This window comes from Sinohyriopsis cumingii, unplaced genomic scaffold (assembly GCF_028554795.1).
Source record: "Sinohyriopsis cumingii isolate HCF-2022 unplaced genomic scaffold, ASM2855479v2 utg000615l, whole genome shotgun sequence".
NCBI classification, from domain to species: Eukaryota; Metazoa; Mollusca; class Bivalvia; order Unionida; family Unionidae; genus Sinohyriopsis; species Sinohyriopsis cumingii.
In genome coordinates, this window is record NW_028315917.1 from 1,396,910 (window position 1) to 1,411,787 (window position 14,878).

The 14,878-nt window shown below is 33.9% G+C and overlaps 1 long non-coding RNA gene across 1 annotated transcript; it reads left to right on the top strand.

Moving 5' to 3' along the window:
- Positions 1-516: 516 nt before the first annotated feature.
- On the top strand, positions 517-14,527 carry LOC149773764 (uncharacterized). The gene is made up of 4 exons (XR_016417289.1): positions 517-718; positions 3,842-4,003; positions 11,533-11,794; positions 14,452-14,527. It is a non-coding gene; the product is annotated as an uncharacterized LOC149773764 (long non-coding RNA).
- The last annotated feature ends 351 nt before the right edge of the window (positions 14,528-14,878 follow it).

The window sequence follows — 14,878 nt, forward strand, 5'->3', positions numbered from 1 at the left end:
TTTATTGGTGCTTGCATGTTGTACGAATTTGAGTTCTGGGACACTCTATCAGACCATGTTGCCACAGGAACAGGGGCGCTGTATTATCGTATTGGCGAAAAGTTTTGTTTTAAATATGAAAATTTTTAAACATCATAAAAATACCACATAAGGATAATTGCGCAAAGAAGAAGATGATGAAGAAGAAGAAGAAGAAGAAGAAGAGAGAGAGAGAGAGAGAGAAGGGTGATGTGGGTGGTGAAGCTTTACGCAAGTGTCGCTCTCGGCCTTTGTCGCCAAATTCGTACCGCCAAGTTAATTTACTTTATACCGTGTCGCGAAAGGGTGGGGCTATCAGGCATTCACATGATTTTTAATATTTATAAGTGTACTCAGGTGGTATCAGAGTTCAAAGCATTCACCTCTTATCAATAGAAGTTGCACCACACTCCTAATTTATGCAAACTAACATGTTCTCATAGATGGACTGACGACTTCATTATCACAGCTTTTATTTTAGGCACAACGCATTGACAATAGTCTTGAAGCGCATATTTTTGTATTAATCTAATTTATTGTGTTCCTTATTTGATCACAAACATATCTACAAGACAGAGAAGGCAGTTATTTGCCGCGTACTATTTGACTTAGAGGCTAAAGTGAACAACAGAAGCCAATAGTATTTGACGAACTAATGAATATTTTACCGATATATATACAGAAGATTTTTATTAGCAAGGTAAGTGACACCAGCGCGCTATCTGTCAAATTCAGGGTTTGATATTTGCCAGAAAAGAAGTTGTTTTTGTAGTTATTGTAGGGTTTAACGCCATTTTTCAGCACGCGATAGGCTATACATGGCGGCCAGTATTAATGGTGGAAGAAGAACCCGGGAAAATCCCGGAAAGAACCACCGACCCTCGAGAAGGTACAGGCAAGCTTTCTCACATATCCACATTGGCCGAATCCGATACTCGAACCCACGCAGACAGAGGTGAGATGACAGTGATCCGTAACGGAGAGCGCTTTAGACCACTCGGCCACTCGGGGCCCCCAAGAAAAGAAGAGACTCAGATAATGCAATCGTTATAGTTAAATTTCTGTAAAGTTAAAACGTTCGCAGCGTTTTATCTCAATTGTGTAATAGTGAGGAGGTTAAGTAATGAAAACAATTACAATGAAGATGGATTCTCATATTTGATAAAAGTAAAATATTGACCAAAATCGATTGAAAACCATTCTCGAGATTTGAGTTTAAGTAATATCGGGGGGAGATATCAGACTCAATAATATTAGAAATCCTCTCAAAATTATAAACATTACATATTGTTTGGATAATAGTAACAACAATGAAACTTTCATTGTGTAGCTAATATAAATAATTTTAATTTGTTCTCCTTTACTAATATGCTTGTTTGGAGATGAATGCTCTTCTAGATTTTTTGTTGTATTGTTTTCCTTCTGTTTTCGTTGCGGTCGTCATCGTCATAATTATTGCCATCATCGTCAACATCCCCTTACTACTCATCATCATCATCAGGGCCCCGGCACTAACTTAATCAACTATATCAGATGCCAGAATGAAAGATGGCAATTACTAGGTTCACTATTCAGTTGAGAGTTTCGTAGAGTGTTTTTCTTTTTCCAAACAACTAAGTTCCAACTTACCTAGCTTATACACGGTATGTTCCACCTACAAGCTTAATGAAGACCAGATCTCTCTTGCTCCAAAAACTACTCTCAGCATAATTTACAATGTATATGTACCATTATTATAATTTGCTAACTTGAAGTCGTATCAAAAGCAGAATGTATAAACAACCATAGCTTCTTTTAGGAGAGACATTTGTTAAGTAATGAATTTGTATATGTGTTTTTCTTCTTTATGAAAACCACTGTATGAGGAACTTCTTTGGTGAAATATGTATGGTCGAAAACTGAATAGGGGCTGGTGCGTGCTAGCAGGGTGTATATTGTATATGTACTTATGACTATAGCGTCTTAATGTTATTACAGAATATGGAAAATGCTTTTACCTATTTTTTACTGATCTGTGATAATTTTAAACTCAGAAAATGAGACATATATAGAAATACGTGTAAGATTGTAACTGTTATTTATTTTAAGTAGTTATGTTCTTAACTAAATTTGATACAGATTTTACAAACGCTAATGTTTATATGTCACCTGTACTGACTTATATTTATCTGTAGACTGCAATGTCACTTACGTATGTTTGCAGTTAAAACAGATGTGTTTAGGTTATCAAAACGAATATCGACATGTAGCATTTATCTAGTTGTACCTTCACTATCTCGAAATCAGAGGTGTGCATAGCGAAGTTCAATGGAACCAGTCTATTAAGAATAACAGGTAACCTAGAAAGCCTGATCTTGTGTACACAAAGGGTGGGGTCAATACAGGGTGTAAGATAGTACAACTGCGTCACATTAGACAATCCTGAGCGCAGTAATTGACTGTATCAAAAATTCCGCTATCGCTTCTACCTTACGTTTGTAGAATGGTTTGCACTATTGTTCCCCGATAAAATTCGAGAGACATCATTGATAAAATCTGTAACAATTCTACCACATGTGAGGGTGTATCTCTAAAGTAGCTTATAATAATCGTTTTTCCAGAGGTGGCCATATGTATTTATAACACAATACCTTGAAGTGTTTACATATGTATAGACAGTTGCAATAAACTCGTAGTTTTTAACATCTGTGTTTAAGTGGCATCCATTATATTATAAAGCAAAATCCAACAAGCTGTTACTGCTATAAAGATCCATACAGTATATTACAATGGTACAATCCCTAGTATAGATCAATACGGTATTGTTATGAATATCTATTGTGTGTTTGTTTTTAATTTGTCCGTGACTGTAGATTTAACTACTTTAAGATGTAATTTTTTAAACGTGATTAATTGGATTTGCATTAAGAACATTGGTTAACCATTGTAAAAAAAAAACAAAAAAAAAAAAAACACATCGGTTACCTGATTTTTGCCAGGTAGTTTGCTAAAATGTAAATAAGCAGACATGACCTTATTTAAGAATTTGTTGGAAAATTCAGCTGTAAATGACCTTGGTCCTGGGCATTCCGTTGTGTCATAAGTCAGGTGGCAGTCTGTATGCAAATTTTAAAGTAAACACAATTATTCATATTTTAACATCGGTCTAGTGTAATCGGTCTTTGAGTTGTGTTCAGTTATCATTTGGAAGGATTGATTTATTTAAATTATTCATTGTAATGACAACTGATAATACTTTGGGCTAAATCATCAGTTTGTGATTATTATGATTTCCTTCAAAGACATTATGGATAGATACAATATTGTCAAACAGCAATACGTTTGGCGCATCGGTACATTCAGTATATCAGTTAATTGGGATGACAATTTCAAATCACGTATTCCAGTTCTAGGTACAATTCGTTGTAAGAGGTAAAATAATTTACTGAAAACAGGCAAGTAAAGTTCCACTCTGGCTTTGAAAAGTTACTCTTTTTCAGTATGTCTCGTTCATTGCTTCCATAAAATGAAATATACAATGCACGCTTTGATTTGCACCAGAACAAACAATTTAATATTGTTAAATTTCCAAAACGACACCAAATATATTTAAGTTAAAAGAATTCACATTACTTTTTTAATTTACGTAATTGTAATGTAGACATTTACTGAGGTCTAACTGCAGTGACCAGTAAGGCTAAGGATACATTATAATGATGGTGCGAACACATCTGTGCATGTGCTCTCAAGCAATTTTATAGGGGTTGTCTGAAAATATTTCATGTTTTGGACTTTCAACACAAATCTAGAGGAAAATGTGATTCACATATTTTTTTTGTTGCAGGTTACTTTTCTAGGCCTAACGATCCCGTTGTGGTTGTATCTAATGATCACCCAATAGCGGTACAGGGACGGTCTGTTTATAGTGATGGGTCTCACGTGCACAGTAGAAAAGTGCATTCGCACGAGTCGCATCGGTTTCGTGGGGATAAATATATTTTTCTCTGTAAGTTACAAGAAATGATTATTTTATTTATACAAACGCAAATGTGTTTTATTTTTCAGCGGAAGAGGTACATATTTAAAGGTAAATGTAAATGCAAACACATATCCAAACAATTGATTCTAACGCCGCTGAAAAGGAGTGATATCGGGGTAAAAATAAATAAATAAATAAATAAATAAATAAATAAATAAACCCACTTCCTAAGCAAACGTTTGATAGCAACAAAGAAACTTTTTCACACACTTTGAAGCCGCGATAGCTCGGTTGCATTAGACTCGCAATCCAAAGTTCCTTGAGTATCGATGAAAGACCAGCTCAATGTTCTTATGATAGACTGTTATCTTACGGTAATCGGAATGATACAGCCAACAATATTTTGAATGTCTAATTAAATAACAAGCAGCTAATATCCAAACACTTCTAAAATTCCATGGTATAACGTGAATTCCTCTTCCTTGGAAATCTTCGATATATCATGAGCTGTACTTTAACGTTTTCTTTTCTTCACGAAAAATATAACATAAATCTTCAGTCAAGGGATTTAATTAACATTATCTCTAAAATCCAGGAAAATTCAAAATTTAAAATAAATATTTAGAAACCTAAAAAATCAAATTACAAATTAATATATTATGTTATAGACTAATGGAGTCCCCCTAATATATTAAATGTTAGCGATATTATGTATTAGAACTATTTTATTTTTTGTCTTTACTAGTATTAAGGAGAATACAGAAGGATATAATGTCTGCATATAACATTCATTTTCCACACATGCATGCATGTATGTATGTATGTATGTATGTATGTATGTATGTATGTATGTATGTATGTATGTATGTAATAATAATGAGGACTTTGTATAGCGCCTAATCTTTAGAAGCTCTAATCGCTTTACAACATTAGACATCACCTATAAGATAAAAAAAAAACATATATAATGATATGATTACAAAAAACAAACACCATGAAAATAGAAAACATAAACAAATATACTGAGACTATTTAAGGTAGAAAACATTATTAGGTCTAAGTTTGTTCTTGCAGTCGAAATAAGTGAGTTTTGAGAGCACTCTTGAATGGGATCACTGTGTCTTTGTGTCTAAATTCAGTGGGCAATTCATTCCACGTTGCTGGGCCCTGGTATGTAAAAGAACGCTGTCCATATGACTTTGTTTTCATAGTGGGAATAATGAGTATACGATTGTGAGAAGAGGAGCGTAAGTATCTTGCTGCTGTGTACACATAGGTGAGGTCGGATAGGTATGTTGGACTGGAGTCCGACAGTGAAACGTAGCACAGAGAACAAATTTTGTGTTTGATTTTGGATCGAATGGATAGCCAGTGTAGGGTACAGAGTAGCGGGGAGGTGTGCTCTGATCGTGGTACTCTAAGTATGATCCGAGTAGCTGTGTTTTGAACTTTTTGATGTTTCTGGAGCAGATACTGAGATGAAGCAGACAGAATTGAGTTACAATAGTCCAGTCTTGAAAGTAATAATGAACACACAAGTGTTTTAGTGGCATCAACTGAAAGATATTTGGGTATGGAGCTGATGGGTCTCAGCTCAAGATATGCAGCCTTGCATATGTTCATGACATGTTGGTGCCATGTGAGAGTACTGTCCAGAGTAACACCTAGGTTTCCTACTGATTGTGTGAATTTAATGTTGGTGTTGCTGATATTTATTGTTTGCGGTGAAGGATGTGAATGAGAAAGTCTTTGTGTTGTGATCGGAATGGCCTCAGTTTTATCATCATTCATCTGCAGTTTGTTACATGTCATCCATGATTTCACATCAGAAATGCACCTCTCTACACCTTGGATGGTAGCATCAGCTTCAGATGGTGGCTAGATTTGTATATTTGGGTGTCATCAGCGTACAATTGTGAGACACTGGATGATGATCTATGACACTTGAGAGCGACTGAGTGTATAGAATGAAGAGAACAGGTCCAAGAACAGACCCCTCTGGAACGCCACAACATAAATGAACTGGGCTGGAGTGTATTCCATTCGCAGATACAATTTGTGTCCTGTTGACCAAGTAGGACTTGAACCACATTAAGGCTGTATCATGAATGTCAAGTACATGCTGGAGACGGTGAAGTAATATATCATGGTCTGTTGTGTCAAATGCTGCAGACAAATCAAGGAGGGTGAGGACTGTAATCTTTCCGTTATCCAAAGCAGAGAGAATGTCATTAACTACTTTTAGAATAGTAGTTTAAGTACTGTGGCAAGGGCGATATGTATGTATGTATGTATGTATGTATGTATGTATGTATGTATGTATGTATCAATGGGTTACTTTTAGGGAGAAGATTTTTTTTTTTAAATCGTATAGTGTATTAATTATTTTGTAGTTTTTCATGATTACATAGGTCTACGGGTTTTTTTAAAAAAAGGAATACCTACTTCGCTTCGTGATATTCTATTATTTTAAAAACATTTTCTTTCAATTTCCTTTACATGATCATAAATGAATATTGGTAACAAAATCATCAATTAAGCTTGACTCACGGTGGAAAGAAAGAAGATATAATACTGTTACAAATAAAATCAAAATCTGAACTATTATATTTTAAATTTTATTTCTTAATTCGTAAATAATATTTAGATATATTAAAATTTGCTTTAATGTTACATAGGGATTTGATAACTGAATAAATTATTCCATTTGACCAGTCTGTGGGTATCCATTTGTGATCTGAGTTTAGAGCAATGTTGTTGAAACCAGAATTATCCCGAGAGGAAATATGTATTTAAAATATTACTTGGAATCACTAAAGTGCTCATTGCCTTTTGGAGTAACATGATTGTTTCGATGTTTTGAACTCGTTCAATGACATTTTTGTTTCCGACATTGCGTTATATCATGAAATTCAAGACTAATTAAATTAAAGGTTTCACAGTTTCCTGTTATTTTAAGACTAAGAGACTTAACAAAAATTGGAAGATCTTACGGTTTCCGAATTTGTATAAAACATTTCAGAGATATTACACATTGCCTTTCTAATTTAGGAATTTTGATCGTCATTGGTATGGTTTTATTTTCACACATCTGAGAAATCTTTAGCGAAACCAGCAAGCATTCACATCTAAAGTTGAGAATTTCGGTTTAAATCCTACAAGAAAGTGTCAGAGTTTATGAAAAAGGACAAGTTGCTTGAGTTTGCCATACGCTGTGATTTTTATGAAGCAACAGCATTTTAACAAAGACAGAGTTATGGAAGATCTTGATCATTTGGTGAAAAATACATTGTTTGGGTAATAGTGCTTGGGTTTGATTCGTAAATCTATATTTGGTTTTCATAGAAAAGTAAAAGAATTACAGCTAATAACCCAGATGGAATTCGAATTAAAAACGTTTTAGCTTTTTAGCTTCAGAAAAAATTGGAAATTCAGAGTGGAAAATGTAATGCTGGAGAGAGATAAAGAAGCAAATTCAAATTCATAGAGAAGAAATGGAAAGACATAGTGAAGAGGGGTTAAATACAAATGCAGATGGAGAGAGAGAGAGAGAGAGAGAGAGAGAGAGACAAAGAGACAAAGAGATACGTAGAGGGACAGAGACAGAGTCATACAGAGAGAGAGAGAGAGAGAGAGAGAGAGACAAAGAGACAAAGAGATACGTAGAGGGACAGAGACAGAGTCATACAGAGAGAGAGAGAGAGATGGAGGGAGAGAGAGAGATGCAAGTAACCCCTATTAAAGAACACAAAGTTGATAAATACTTTAATCTCTTTGAGAAAATACTTTAAAGATTAATATGGTCATGAGAGGATTGGATATTATTATTGCAAAGAGGACTTACTGGCAATGCTCGTGGTAGCTGCAGTATGCTGAAGTACAACAAAGTGATGATTATGATTCGGGGGAAGGAATATGTCCTGAATTATTATAAGGTAGTACCTGAAGCATACGAGAAAGGTTAAGGAATTGTAGAAAAGATACTGGACAGACCCATGTGGAATTTGCAAGGGAAACCAAACAATTATTTGATAGATGGTGCCGAGCCAAGAAAACTCGTATTAAATAAAGAGTTCATGAGGTACAGCCACATCAAAATCTATCTTGGTTCATAATTGTAGATATTGATTACATAGCCGATGATTATTACTTAACTAACCAAATCAGTAAAAGATCATTTCAGTTGCACAGGAGTAGTTCAAATAATTGCAGAATGGCACAATTTTCTTTTAGAAATTAAACATCTTACAGGTTTGATCAGAAAACCTTATCTCTTCATACGTGAATGTATTGTATATAAAAGAACAGGCACGTTGTTTATGATTGTTACAAGTTGAAACGTAAGCAGCATAATAGAGACAGATATATTCCAAATGCTTGTATTTGAACCAGGTCTATGTCACAGTCTTCTAATGAATGAAATATATTTGTTGTGTCAAATACACCCCAGTCTTATTTTCAAACTCTGTATCACTTTTGAGATATTTTTTCCAATCCTATCGATTACTAAAATTGTAATAGACACGGAGCTGATTATTTAGCTCTTTTTCCTAAGAAGTCTACTCAAAATCTTATTCAAGAAGAAGAGTGCAGATTTTTTAAATATTCCTCTCCATTATGTCAATTTTGCATCAGACTTAGTTTCCGGACCCATGAATGTTATTGCAGTGACTATTGTACCTATAACAACTATTGATCTATTACCAGGTAATGACCTAGCTGAGATAATGTCTCCCTTGATCCACTTGTAACTGACAAGCCTTGCTTGGATCAAAATTTGATATCATATAGCATGAAATCCCTGGTTTTTATCCTGCTTGTGCAATTACCGGACCTATGACAACAGGAGCTCATGAGAATCATTTCTATCAGGATATTGTTACTTTATGCTGATACATTTATTGGTCAGTCTTTTGAAGAAGTCACCTTTGTTCGTGTTATTGATAAATCAATAGGTACTGATCACAGTGATCCTTTTTTAATCAGGGTGACAAAAACAATCACTCGTTGCCGAACATGAATAATATCATGAGATCTCCTGTTTGTTTAACAGATGGCTATTAGTAAAACTGAAGCCAAATAAGTTCCAGTTTGTTACATTGCGAAAAATGAGATGCTTATGAGAAAATGGAGACCACACGAGATACTCTTTGGTGACTAGTGGTCAGTGAGCTATCAAATTGTGGGTTTCGAGGTTATACCAACAGGACATTATTACTCTAGCTCATGAAATTCCCTTGGCTGGTCACTTAGGAGTCAAAAAAAAAGATCTTGACTATTTTTATTGCCCAGATTTTAAAATGTGATGTTTATAAATGCTGTAGATCTTATCATACTTGTCAAAAGAATAGACAACCCAATCGAAATATATATAAGATGCATTTAACACAGCGTTTAGCAGAATAATGGTATACTATGTCGGCCTCGTAACCTAAGACCAACTCAGGAATTGAATACTTATTGATCATAATGTTTAAATCCACAAGATTTACGGAGACATTTCCTTGGACAGATATTAAAGGGTTTGTTAAAAGTATTTTTTAACACTTGATGGCTTCCCAAATCTTTCCAATATGATCAAGGGTCAAATAATAGTTCTGAAATTTTCCAAGAAGTTTTGCATAAATTTAAATCCTCAGCCTATCACCCTGAAAGTCAGTGAGCTTGTTAAAGGTTTCATGGTCGGTCTGATTTGCTTTGATACAGAAAATGATTGAATTAAGGATGTTCATTCTGTTAGAGAATCAGTTCAAGAATTGTTAGCCTTGAGACTTTTGAAGCAGTTTTTGGACGTAATGTCTATGTACCATTAAATGTATTAAAAAGATACTTCTTTCAACTTATGATTCAACGATTAATCTTCTAGACCAAGACTTATCCTGATACTAGGCTGACCAGTCCTAAAACTAACCTTTTAATGCAAAGCGCCAAGCGAGGCAGCTGCTAGTACCATTTTTCAAAGTATTTGATATGACTCGGCCATGGTTCGAAAAAGTGACCTTCCGCATCCGAGGCGGACGCTCTAACTACTTAGACCGCCAGACCTGTCTATCTTATTTCAAACAGATTGTAAAGGCCTATGAAGCAAATTAAATTTCCATTATTTGAGTATACGATTTCAGTTGTTTAAGAAACAGCTCTAATTATTTTTCACTGATTCAAGCTAAAGTTCCTAGCAAAGAAAAAGCTGTTTAATAAAGCAATTGCCTGAACTTTTTAACATTTGCATTTTTGAATTGTTTAAAAACGAAGTTTTTCTAATTCTAATTATTGTAATAATTTTGATTTAAAAGTTCATTGACCATTAAATATTATTACTAAATTTCCTTGTTGTAAATAATAATCTGAAGTATTTTAAATAAAATATATCATTTTTATAGTATGTTAGTATGTTTACTAAATTTCCTAATATTTTCAGACAAGTCTAATTATATATATATATATATATATATATATATATATATATATATATATATATATATATATATATATATATATATATATATATATATATTAATTCTTTGACTAAACTTCCAATAATTTTAATTATATCTTGAAAACAAAGAAAATATAACTCCTTAAAGAGAAACTAAGATAATTGTTATGTTTTTAATGATTATTTTATCACTTTTAATTAATTATCAGTATTGTGTATTAATATAAAATGATTATTTTGTAACTTTCAACTATTTTGAAACAAAAGTCATTATTTTTCAATTTTTGTTTTAGTAGTTTTAAATTATTTCTATATAAATTTTTATTCTGCTGAGAAATGTTTATTCTGTTTTCTCTCTTTAAATTATTTCTCATAAATTTTTCTTAAATTTTGACAGACAACATAACTTTTATCGAAAACTCTTAAGTTTTAATGACTGTTGTTCAAATATTGAAGAAAAAGAAGAGAGCGTTTAGAAAAAAAAACAAATTTTATTTGCATTCAGATTTGGTAATATTCAAGTATTTTGAATTACTATTACTAAAGTTTAGTTAAATATAATAATGTTTTGACATGAATCTGTACTTTTTGTTAAAATTTTGTTTAACTTATAAGTGTTTGTATTAAATTTATACAATAATTCGAAAATAATCGACAAGGCTTCAAAAATAATTAAAATACCTGAACTGTTTTAATGTCAATCATGCAGATTTTATTAAAAAAAAGTAAAATGATTTAATGAATGGGATTCAATGGCCCGAAACTGTTGGTTGCGTTGCTCTTAGCGATTATACATCATGCAATCCTTGTGAGTTGAATGATAGAGTAACAGCCACGGACATGATGTCAGTTCAAAATGACCATTATTTCCTTACAAGATCTTTTCTATCATGCGACAGGAAATACCTCGTTGTATACTTAACGGTTAAGTCAGATTATATTCTGAAGACATCGGGATGGCAAAGGCTTTGATAAAAGTTGCTAAATGATCTCAAGGCTTTTTGTAATTATTAGAATGCCTATGATGACGTATAAGTACAATTATGGATAGGAAAGTAATAGCACCACACTTGCATGGAACTTTACCTATTACCGTCATTGTTCATCTTTACTTTTTCAGCTTTTGGGTGCCGCTTTGATGATAGGGTCTTGCATCGTCTGCTATGACAACAACACGGCGGATAAGTACATGGGTTACACGTTCTTCCAAAAAAGCGTTAGAAAGTGCCAACGTCAGCGTCAATTTACCAAGTACTCTGAACATTGGTGAAACTATAAAGGTGGTTTGCATTCCAGTCATTGTTATTGGTGTCTTGTTTCTCCTACTTGGAATTTTTGGGATCATTGTCACTATTCTTAGGCTCAAAGCTTTACTGATCACCGTAAGTATTTAGTTTTGCATTTATGTTTGTATGTCTGTTGGTATCTAGGTATGTAATTAGAGATTTATATGAGTCCGTAAGGACATATGTGTATTTATATACATAAATACAAAAATTACATGCACATATATAAATGTACGAGGCTAGTCATGTCAAAATACGCAATAGATGAGAGGTGGGTAAATTGTCTGGTGGATTGACATAGTGTTTCTAGATATCTGGGTAGGGCAGTAGTTTGTTGACTGGCACGTTAGACTGGAAGGAGCTGAGTGGGTTGGTTTATTTATCCTTTGTTCCCTGGAATCCATGCTGATATATCTATATATTATTACTATATTTGTTGTATAAGGAGTCGCGGTAGCTCTGTTGGAAGAACATTTGAATCGTAATCCAAGTGTCTCAATTCGATACCCGCCAAAACCAGTCAGTGTCGGCTGTCTCATTGTGTCGTCGGAATAAGGCATTGAACTCTCATTTCCTCGGCGTTATGTAAAACAAAAAATGGACTAAAGTGCCGTTGAAACATGCAGAAAACAAACAAACTTGAAGGTATATTGTTATTTGATATAAATTTATTGTATGTAAACATATTCCAATACATCTGTGGTTCTTAGTCCGTTGGTCGCCATGCTGTTTTCAGTGATTCGTCGAGATCGACCTTAATAATCTGAAATTTCTTTCCCAAGTTGATTTATTTCTTTAGAATTTAATTGGTGGAAGAAAGTGTGCATGGAGAATAAGCTGACCTTGAATAGAGGGCGCCATTAAAGACGAGCTTTCTACTACTTTCAAGAAGTGCCCCATCCCCCGCCCCGCTTCCTGCTGACGATGGCACCTTGTCCAGAAAATTATCGATTCTCATCCGATGCGCAACCCAGGTCTTAAAATATGGAAAAAGAATGTTTTGCAAAACCAATTGCTACCAACACAACCGGAGAAGATATTTTAAAATAGTAGATTTGTTTTTCTAATGAAGAAATATTGAACTGGAATCAATGTTTCAGTGTGTGCCATGATGGTTCACCAGTAATGTTCGGAAGTGCGAAGGTTTTTGTGACAGAATGAAGGTAGTGAAACTGGCAGTGAACAATTTTCACTGATCCGCCATTGGGATACTTTTACTTTCCAGAGGCTGTTGCCGCAGTTGGAGCTTGAGATGAAAGAGTTCATTTAGGTTGTTAAATCCATCAAAGCATGGTCGTTCAGGAGCAAGTACTTTAGCCAGATGTGCTCTGATTTTGGCTCAGAGTATATGCACTCGCTAAATCACTGTCAGGTCAGGTGGTTGTCTCGATGTAAGGTCCTTCCAGAAGTTGTGGCATTATGCATTGAGGTGGAAATTGTTTTGCTGAGAATAATCATCCCACGCCAGCTCCAACGTTCTCCGATTCAAAGTGGATATTACAAGTGACTTATCTGTCGGATATATTTGTCGAAATCAACAACCTAAATATTTTTGAATACAACGCCATAAGATGCTAGCTGGACTAAAAAGAGAAGTAGACAGCTTTCAATGGAAAGACTGAAGTTGTGAAAGAGAAAAACTATAGGAAGACTGCTTCTTTTCTCACATTAAATTTGCTTATGGAATGCTAAAATGCTCAATTCATCGAAGTACAGAACGCCATCGTGGAGCATTTAGCAAAATTGATAATAGAACCAACTCCTACATTCCAGGTGACGTGGCGAAATACAGCTTAATGCGCAACACATTTCATGCTACCAAAATGATTTGCCTGATGACATTTCAGGCGTTTATAAGCATTAAGAACAACGTGTTGAGATCCAAAACGACGAGACATTTTAAAAAGCAAACTGAATCGCTCATTGCGTTCATGAATCAAATGTGATAAAAAACACCAATCCTGGTAAATGAACTTTAATAGTAATACTGCCTTTTATACTTCGTACTTGTGCGAGGCAGAGTTTCCAGCACATAGTATAACAAAAACTATGTTCCAAAATCGACTACAGTCAGAGCATGAACTAAGATGAAGCTTTTCAAATCCAAGACCACGATTTAAAAAACTTTCAAAACTTGTGCAAAGTCAAGGTTCGAATTAATATATCATAACTTGCTGAATTTTATGATCTTCTTTTAACAATATATATACTTTTGAACGAATAACTATTTTAATTTAATATAAAATTTTAACGTTTATACTGAGTTGCTTGTTTCTTGTTTCACAACTGAAGCACGAGTCGCCAGGCTAACACCACAAACCCAATCTGGGTTGCCACCCAAAAAGGTTAAGAACTCTACCATACATTAATCGTAGATTCAGGGAAAAGCGCTTTCCTCTGTTTGATATATAGCTGTTAATTTGCAAATATAATTTTAAGTACGTACATTTCTATGTCGAAATACAGTGTGTTTTTGTACACTGAACTGAGCGTTTAATTCTATTCGCCTAGTGAGTCAGTTCCCGTATAAAGTACCTTAACTTCTTCCCTTAGATCATTTTCACTTGTGGGTTGATGAGTATGCGGTTGAAGAGTGGATTATACTGCATGTGGGAGAAATTATGCCGCTCTAATATGTTAACTAACACGTTAATCAAATTTGTGTCATATATATATATATATATATATATATATATATATATATATATATATATATATATATATATATATATATATATATTGTTTTCTTTCAGTATGCCGTTGTGCTTTTAGTACTTGTCATGCTGGAGTTAATATGTGTCATATTGGTGACCACACTCAGAGGAAAGGTATTGATAAAAGATTTTGTTATTTTGAAAATTTACATATCATGATAACAGAAGAGTTTCTTTAAAATTTGACTATCAGTTCATTTTTAGAAGAAAACAAGAAATAAGAACAACAAAAACGATACAAAACCTTGGTTTCATATTCAAGACACATGCTAGTGGTTAGATTTTACTAGAAATTCTAATCACCTTTTATAAGTCATTAGGATAAAGATATTACCAGCTCGTCAATCAGAAAGAACCCAATAAAAGGTTCTGTATAAATTCGCATCCCTTAAGTTAACGATAGAGGCATCAGGCAGAGTGTAGAAAAGCTACGTGATTGCCATAATTAATAAACTATTTTATTTAA